We start from the raw sequence: 9765 nt of genomic DNA, 5'->3' as shown, positions 1-9765 counted from the left end.
CCTGTTTGGTTTTCATTGATCACAGTTATAAGTACTGTCAAGACCAAGTTATTGGTCCGTCAATTTAGTGGCACTGCATCAAATATTCATATTTTTCATATGAGTTTGTCACATATTTCAGTAACGTTTGGAATACTAAAAGGTTTATTTACTAAATAGGGACTTCTGAGGAGAGTTGCAGGTCACCAAATTCACTATTGGTTATGAACATCCGACCTAAATGAGCTTCTTGTGCTAGAGGAACACAAATGACCAAGATGCATTCATTCAGCTATCCATTATACTGGATGCCCATGATCCTTTATTATCCAAGTTATCCTGGATCTCCCATCTCTTCATAACCCTTCAAAGATTTCCCTCATTGTATTTGTCTGGCAATCTTCAGAAATCTCGGGCCCCAACACAAACCTAAAGACAACGTCCCCCTGCTCCATGCTTGGAGAAAGGACCCAGACACGAGTGGCAGGCTGCGATGTTAAAGTGGGTTATGCTTGGGCGGCCCCCATACACCGGTACTGGTTGTACCCCTTATGTTTATCAGACTTAGCAGTCCGTAGGTGCCAGGCTTAGCTCTTGATCCATGTAAGAATATGGGAACCGCATGTTCTCTGTGACAGCCGCTTTTGTGCCATGCAGGAAAAGATAGTACTTGCGAGGTTAAATACAGCGTTCTGGTTGTTACTGGGATGTGTCCCCCAAGTATCCATTCCATGCCGGGTGATCTTATCCTTCTTGACTCTGATTAAAACAATTTGTCTGCCAAAGACATGTGTTGTATAATAATGTAGGAACCTCTGGGCCTTGCTTCACCTCATAGTTCGCAATGGACCAACAATCGCCTTCTCCTGTACTATTGCATTTAAGTAGCTGAAATTCAGAGAGGGGTTATTCTTCCTCTTCCAGCTTTTGTTGTTTCTTTTTGTTTGAGACATTGCCGCTTATCCATCTTCTATATCTATATGCTATGACTAATCTGTCAAATAGCCAGGCTGGTTCTCTAGAACGCTTCCAATGTCACGTTCTCTGACACACATCGCGTTTAGTCCTGCTTTCTCCAGAACTTCTAATTCAACAAACGTGGAGGGCATGGTTCCGAGAGCTTTCAGGTTAATGCCCAAGAAGCAGTACAGCTAACTTTATCATTAGAACCTCATACTATTAGTGGTAAGAAACAAGTGGACCGGCTGTTCCGATATAGCAAGAGGCACAGCTATGATGGGTCCACAAGCTTCTTTCATAGCACTCTGTATAAGTGAACGAGGGTAATGGGATGATATAACGGAAGATAGGGAGCAGAGGTACAAATACGCTATATGGACAAAAGTGTTGCGACATCTGATCATTACTCCAACAGGGACTTTTATGACACTGCATATTAAATACATAGAAGTTGGAAACAGCATTGTACATATGTCATGTGTTGGTATGCTGAATGGAACATGCCAAGATGTTTTAGACAATGCCATGCGCTTTCGACTTTGGGGGAACAGTTTAGGGAAGGCAGTTTCTATCCCGGCATCCCTGTGCCCCAGCAAACAAAGCAAGGTCCTTAAAGACAGGATGGACGAGTTCGGTGTGGAGGAATTTGACCTCAACTCCATCAAACGCCTTTGGGATGAACTGGAACTCAGATCGCGAGCCAGGCCTTCTTTCAACTTCAGTACCGACCTCACAAATGCTCTACTGGATGAATGGGCAAAAAGCACCACAGAAACTCTCCACAATCTCGTGGAAAGCCCTTCCAGAAAAGTCCAAGCTGTTATAACTGCAAAGGGGGGGGGGGGACCAGCTTTGTATTAATGTCTGTGTGTTTAGAATGCAGTGTCCCTGTTGGTGTAATAGGCAGGTGTCCCAATACTTTTGTCCATATAGAGTATATATATAGCTGGTCCACCAAGGACAGTAACCACTGAGCCAGGTACCCTGCAATATAGATGGGCCTAGAGCTTTAAAAGCACCATTATAGAAAAGAGCGAAGTCTTGTTTCATGAAATAGGTGCCTATCAAGCTCATTCCCGGTTACTACACATAATGTATTATCCCCCTAGATCTACCTCCTTAGCTCTTCTTGTTAGAGAATTTTATTCTCCTAGGACCTAACTCGTTGAGCATTTTTTTTTTTACTTTTTACATGGTTAGAGTATAGTAATTATGTCGTTTTATATTTCTTTTACCAATACTTTTAAACTTTTTTTGTTGCTTATTTCACAGAGGGTAGCATTCTATTTAAAGGAAGATACCACATGTAACATAACAGTGCTTTCGGAAAGTCATAAACAGCCAGTGTCAAGTCCTGTTAAAAGCCAAAATGGAAACTGCAGATGTCCCCAATGACTATGGCTCTCACACATTTAATGGTTAATAAGCAAAGTCACCAATCCTGAATGTATTCACTAAACTAGCATTTTATATTAGGATCAGCAACTGAATGTATGACCTGCAAAAAGCTTTTAGTGAATACAGCTTTATGCTTCAGCCTGCACCATTTCCCATCCCATCCCAGCTACTCTTTTGTACTCTTTAGTCCGACAAACAGATATTTACTTGAAAAGACTTTTTTTTTTTTTTTGTATACATTATTTTGATTTCTTAATACCCGACCTCTGAGTCAGGGAATCTTCAATTTATATATCTGAGCTTTCTTTTATATGTGTGAGTGTGTTAGGTTTACATTGTTTTATATTGTTACTGAAATAAAGTGTATTTGGCATTTAAAACAGTTGCTTCCATCGTATTGTTATTTAGAAGAAACAAGGTTATGGTAATAAAGAGACATTTGCACAAAAGAATTGACACTCTGCAAACTTATGAAAAACATTTAAACTGTAGATGTTGACTCTATCAATAAGAAATGTTCTACCTGTGTCCTGAAGGAAACGAGACATCCAAAGGACTAACGGTGATGTCATTTAGGTCACAACGCAAAGTCCTTCTGTCCGAATGTAAAACACATTATGTATATATATATATATATATATATATATATATATACATACACACACACACTTAGTTCAAAGTGCTAGGCTGTTGGTGATGGTTCTGGTAGACATGTTTAAATATATCAAGTCTTACACGGATAGTACTCAGTGAGGTTGGGCAGTAGCAGAAACTTGAAATTAACAAAATTGACTGGTTTATGTAACTGAAAGTGTTTTCGTGGAAAAGCTTCTACATGTAACTCAACACTGTTTTTTCCCTCGACACAAAGATTTAGCCTCCCTCCTCCCCATGTTTCCCTGCATACACATTGATTGTCAATAGAACTTTGGATAGATGTGAATCAACACCAATGCTGACCCTGCAGAAAGACTTTACAACATTAAAAGTACCCCGGGAACTGCTGGCAATGCCATTGCCACTGCATTTTTATTAAATTTACCAAAAACCTCTCCCAAAGTAGGCACTGTACAAAATCAGCTGGGGACAAAGCGTCTAAACTTCAAGACTTTATTAAGAAGCAGATAATAAAAATACTTAAATAATACACTTAGCTGTTAACATGTACAAATAGATTGTGAAATAAAAAGATATACATTTATAGACATAAAAATATAAAAAGCACTTCAAAGATCATAAAATGTATTATTCTACAAATATTTAAAAGCATTTAGACAGGAACTCAACAAAGTTTACAAAATGGCTGCTTTAAAGCAAAAAATATACTTTTCCTGCTAAAGCAGGAAACTTGTCTTGAAAACTGAAACATCCCCCCCGCTTGGCCTTTACCAATCTTTAGTGGTCACTGTATATCTTGAGCTGTTCCTGCAAGCCACAGATTAGAAAGCAGGGAAGCTGTGATGTTTTTCATTCATGTGTATTACCCAGAAACAAAGCACATGCCCTAACGTATTTTGTTTGGCGGTTTAGTCCCATATTTTTTAAAATTATGATACAAGCAGCTGACAGCTGGTTTTGCTTTGCTTACATGTCGCATATACTTTTAACGCCAGGGGACAGTGGGGGTCACCGCATTGCTAAAGCTGAACGTCCAGTGCACATGCAGGATAAAAAAAATTCATGTTCCTATACAATACTGGACTGTAAACATTTACAATAGATGCCCTAATAATTGTGCCTTAAAGTCTTAATGTGCAAAATACATGCAATTATAACAAAAATTAGGGAGCGATAAGCATTACCGATACACACTCGGCATAGCGTAGCAAAGTCACCCGCTAGGTGATTCTTGCAGTTTAACAAGGACTCTGCATTTCTCAGGAAGGCTCCATGCTAAAACCCGACGGATAACGGATGATGTAGAGAAGTCACTCGGCTAACAATGCCGATAATTCTGAACATGCTCCCACAGGATTCCTGCTGCAGTCGGCTGCATTCACTGCACTTTATCTGAAAACACAGGTAAAGTGCGTAGTTTCACTAGAGAATACACACGGCACTTCACGTTACCAGCCAAGAGATCACACAGGTTCCTCCTTAAGCTCAGAGCGGTCCTGATTCATCATATCCAGAAGATCCTTGTCAGCCTCATCAGGCAGAGCCTCGTTCCTTGTGTACAGAACAGCATCCGTATCTGCCATGTCCAGAAGTTCCCCGAGGGAGGCCACCACCGTGTCGTGCTCCTTCAGAACCTCTGGGTAGCGAGGCATTGCCTCACTGATCCTCACCGATCTCCGCACAGGCGTCAGTCGTTTCCATTCCTGGCAGCCGGTTTCCTTCTTTATGCTGCGTAAGATGAGCAGGAAAGTCTTACTAACACATAGAGCAACAGAGTCTTTGTAGCAGAAAATACATCACCCCATACACATTCTTTGGTCTCAAAAGATGTAATGGATGCATCTACTTTAAGCCAAAATGGAGTTGATGTAAATAACTTGCCAGGACTTAAAGAAGCTCCCAGACCTATAAGGAGGTCGGTTCAATCTATTCTAATGGAATAGTTACCTGGAAACGCGAGAAACCTGGAACTTGATTGCAGAGCCTTGCTCACTGGTGGTTAGGCGGCCGCACGGTGTTCCTTCATCTCTCCTTTTCTTCACGCTTGCACCGATCGGACATCTAGAATGTTCTAGAGCTTCATTCACTGGAACACGTTCTTTACTGGGCAGAGGCCCAAATGTGACTGCTATAGCAATGAAAATCCCAGTTACAAACAGCATCTGTGACGAAAGCCATCCAACAGAGACTAATGTCAAGCAATACATACGATCATTGAGAACACTAAAATTACCTTTAGATTTTTTGCTTGTAGACTTCATAATATCAAATATGGCATCTCGCAGTTCATTCATTGGCTGTAAAGTGAATTTAATGGAGAGTTACCTGAACGGCAGAGTAATCGATATAAACTGTTGAAGCACCAGTTACATTACAACAAATGGCAGCCAGCTTCTCAATCTGTTTTATCACCACTACCCTCTGTCTTCAGTGTATGTGCCTGGGATCCCCAATACATTATGAACAATGAATCCTGAGTAACCGGCTATAATCGAACGTGCACCTACAAACAACATCCAAAATAAAACGACGGGGAAAAAAATGTACACGTTATCTTGGCATCACTAACCTTTCTAAAAACTCACCTGAGCTCCGGATTTAACCCCCTGCTCGTATAAGTCAATGACATCAAAGATGCCCTCTCTCTCGAGGAGCCTGGCTTTGCACACCCAAAACTTGGCAAACTTCTTAGCGTGGGGGATCTTGCCTAAGGCAGAATGGATATCCTGTGAGGGTGCACCCTATACGACAAATTAAAAGAAATAAAGGCCATGAGATCAGGGGTTACAATCCACCTGGGGGGAGTCAGTAAAAATGACATGTATTAATTTAATTATGCAGACACAAGGTGTTAGTACATTGTGTTATTAAATGTAATTATTCCCTTGAATACTGCTTGGATATCTTGTTAGCCCCTTTGTGACCAAAGATGTAGGAGGCATGTCATGAAAAGAGAAACAATGACAGCTAAAAGAATTTAGAAAACTTAAATTATATATGAAGAGAGGGCAATTTTCAAATCAGGATAGCTTAATGGATATATTTTTGATATTTTTCACATGTATAATTATACCTGTAAAACTGTGAATACGCTTTAAGTGCACAAGGTGTCACTTTGTAGGGGGTGACTTTCCACCCATCAGTGCTATTCACCTGCTGAGCAAATATATGGGCCCTAAAAGTGCCCTAAAAGATTAAATTCAGTCCTCTGCACCATGTCACATAACAACGTGCACACAATCACACATACAGCACAGGAGAAGGCAGTATGGGAGCAAGGATGTGTGCACGGCACCAAGGTGGCCATATTGGACAAGAATGCCCATGGATCACGTAGGCAGAACTTTATATACACACTTTCTGACAACTTTGCTAGCACAATGTATATATTTATAATTCTCCATCAGTAAAACCATTTTAATGTTGCTAATAAACTATTTTTACTACAGATAATTATCAGCGGTTGGCAAAAATCACACAGAAATCTCATATCGCCAGTATGTTGCAGTCATGTCCATTCCCCCCCCCCCAAAAGGTCTGCAAAGTATTCCATTCCGTCAGACGCAAATGCGCCAGGAACACACACAGTGCCTCAAAGGTTGGCTTGGCGCCTACTCAAGCCGCCTCAGCTGGTGGTAAGGGTGCCAATTTGTGCTAAGGGATGAGCTTAGGTTCTTTATATAGGGTTTCAGAAACACCATGCAGAGATGAATAAAAGCAGAGACGCAATGTAAAACACACGGGTTTTAAATGCCAATATTGTTCCTTTAGCAAACCGTCGCTGTTACCTTGTGGATGAGCTCCAGGCACTCACTAAGGGTGCTGTTTATTCTTTGGGACAGCAGCAGCAGCTCCTCTTCTTCCTCTATTTCAGCCCACAGAAAGCTGCTCTGAATTCCAGGCGTCTTGCTTTTGTCAGGCTTCTTGGAAGGCATGGTCATGGGTGGGCGCTTGTAGGTCTTCCCTTTAGTGAGGAGCCACTCTTCTAACCGTCTCCTATAAAAACCAAAAAAGTGAAGTTTATTATATATTCCCCCAGCACCTTTTAAATCGCAAGTGGTCCTCTAACCAAGGCCCCTCAAACACATCAACTACGGCCACCATGGCTCACCCATAAGGACTCGTGCGCTATTAGGTTATACACATTTGCCTTATTTTATTCTGCAAACCCAATTACACTGACTTGGTGTACTAAAGCAGAAAACATAGGTTTAGGGAAAAAAGTCAGATCCATGTAAAAAAAAAAAAAAAAAAAAAAAGATTTTTGTTGTGTTCTTGTTTGCCTATGTTTTAACCATTTAATGAACCATCTAAAGTACAGTACTTCAATGTAAAATTATAACTTAAAAGGCACATAGAGAGGGATTGAACAAAAAAGACGGGATGTGAGTTGGTTTCCGAGGAGAAGCATTAGAATAAGAGGTCATAATTGGAGGGTCAGAGGTTTAGATGTAATGTAAGAAAGTTTTACTTTGCTAAGAGGGTGGTAGATAAATGGAACAGCCTCCCATAAGAAGGGGCAGAAGCTAATGTAAACATGTATAGGGTGGGCATAAAGCTATCCATCCTGAATCTAAGACAAGACCAAGGACTGATTAAGATCCAAGTCTTCACATCAGTAGATGGGCTGAATGGTTCTTACCCGCCGTAATAGTGTATTGTTAACCCCTAAAGGACAATGGGTTGTCCTTAAACCCATTAAAAACAATACATTGTGAGCCCATACGTGTACAGGCTTCGTCATGAAGGGGTTAATACACACTAGCAGAATAACTTAGACCCCAAACAAGCGTGAGATAATATACACAATCACACACAATATGGATATACAGTAAACGTGTTGTGTGCCTTGTTACAGACAGCAGAGACACGGAAGAAACATACTACACGGGGTTTATGGAATACTTATTTTTAGCAATGCCCCCCCATACGATTAGTATAAGATTAGCTTCGTAATCATATTAGGATAATCCAAGCAATGGAATCAGAAATAACAGCATGCATAAAAGGCACTGCAAAATACCAACAGAGATTAAATGGGATTAATCCACCGGGTTCTTTCCCCTAGATTTGAACAGCATATTAATCATGTTTTCCTTTCTTTCATAATCTGTCACTTTCTCTTGCTTTAAGGTGTCTGTGATAATAGCATGATTTCAGCACGCTCGTCACAGACGGATAATGGGGAGGGAAATTTCTATGAGACACCTTTGCCATTTCTTTGTTGGAGACGTGTGTGATGTCAGAATAGAAGGAATAAATCTCGATATCCTGAACATGTACGAAAAACACTAAAATCTAGATTTACTGTAGGGTTTTTTGTGCTAAAGGATTATTTATTTTGTTGACTCTTGGAAACAATGCCAAATGCAGTTATACGTCATCTGCCATTGGAAGGGAGGGGAGGGGGAGACCTTTGTAGAGCAAAAGTCAACTCGGAGGATAACGGGGCCGCAGGCAATGCACGGGTGATTTAGAGGGACAGACCTCGAACTCACGGTCATCCTGTCACAGCCTCTGACTCCGCAGGAAATACATAGTTTGTATCATCAATTAGGGAAATAACTCAAAAGGGCAAACTCTTGTTGTTTTGACTCATCTCATCATAATGTCTACAATGTTGCTCAAGACTACATTTAATGAAGATGAAAATTCCAGTTTTACTGCCGATTGTGAATGTCACACTTACAACATCAAATGTATCCATACCTTAAATAAATAATAAAAAAAAGAAGTAACATTTGTGATAAAATAACGATTTGTCATATCTTCTACAAATAGCACAGCCAGGAATTTCATGCATAGTATCCTGTGATCCAGCAGCGAAGACAGTCATCACATTTAGTATCACACGTTTGCTTTGTTTTAACTGCATTGATCTAGTATATGTATGTATGTATGTATGTATGTATGTATATGTATATATATATATATACACATACACACGAACACTTGAAATTAATCCCACAAAGAAAGTTGTATATAATTAGTAGAACTATGCCCAAGATCCAGGTTTTTCCCCGGGAGGCTGTGCAAATTCGTAGTTTAGTTCTAATTAAAACAAAAAATAGATTTTTTTTTTTACCCCATTATTGCCTCATATATGTCAAATCAAATAAAAGTACATTTATGTAATAGATATGGTTGTACAATACATGCTAATATGAAAAGAGGTCAAATGGCGCTGCCTAGAAAAGCCAAGGTTATTTTTACAATGCCCCAATAAATTTGTAGGAAGCAGCTTGTACTTTAGAACCAAACGCATCCATCAAGCAACTGGCGCTGAGTGCTTACCAACAGAGTACTTCTGTGGCCACCAACCACCACCTGGCATGCACCCTGGCGGCCGAGGTCATTTCTACTGCAGCACCATATGTAACATACTATGGAGGCTGTGCCAGCTCAGCAAAGGCTGCCAGAGTGGAAAACGTTCAGTTGGGGAGATGAGAAGTCTCCCTTGTAATCAGCCCATTGATAAGCATCACATCAGGATGCCACTCAAAATGGTGAGCTGCCCCTGGCCTCCCTACACTCAGTGATCACCCCTGTCTTCACAATGCTTTTTAAGAAATAGCCTATGTAGAAATATTAGCCTAGGAGGGCACAATGCTTTAGCATATCATCCTGTACACTCTAGCCAATGGGTCCCACCAATAAAGAGCACATCATACTTGCGATCTTCTGCGGCAGTCTTAGGTGTTGTGTACTGGTTGCTCATTTCATCGCTTCCTTGCATGTTGGACAGATGGACAGATGTGGAACTACCGGCAGTGTTCATCACCGAGGCTTTATGCAGTATGTTGGTTCTCT

This window comes from Sceloporus occidentalis, unplaced genomic scaffold, assembly GCF_023333645.1.
Source record: "Sceloporus occidentalis isolate IW3139 unplaced genomic scaffold, rSceOcc1.0.p SCAF_26, whole genome shotgun sequence".
NCBI classification, from domain to species: domain Eukaryota; kingdom Metazoa; phylum Chordata; class Lepidosauria; order Squamata; family Phrynosomatidae; genus Sceloporus; species Sceloporus occidentalis.
The sequence above is the reverse complement of the archived record's forward strand: the minus strand, read 5'-3'. Positions refer to the sequence as shown.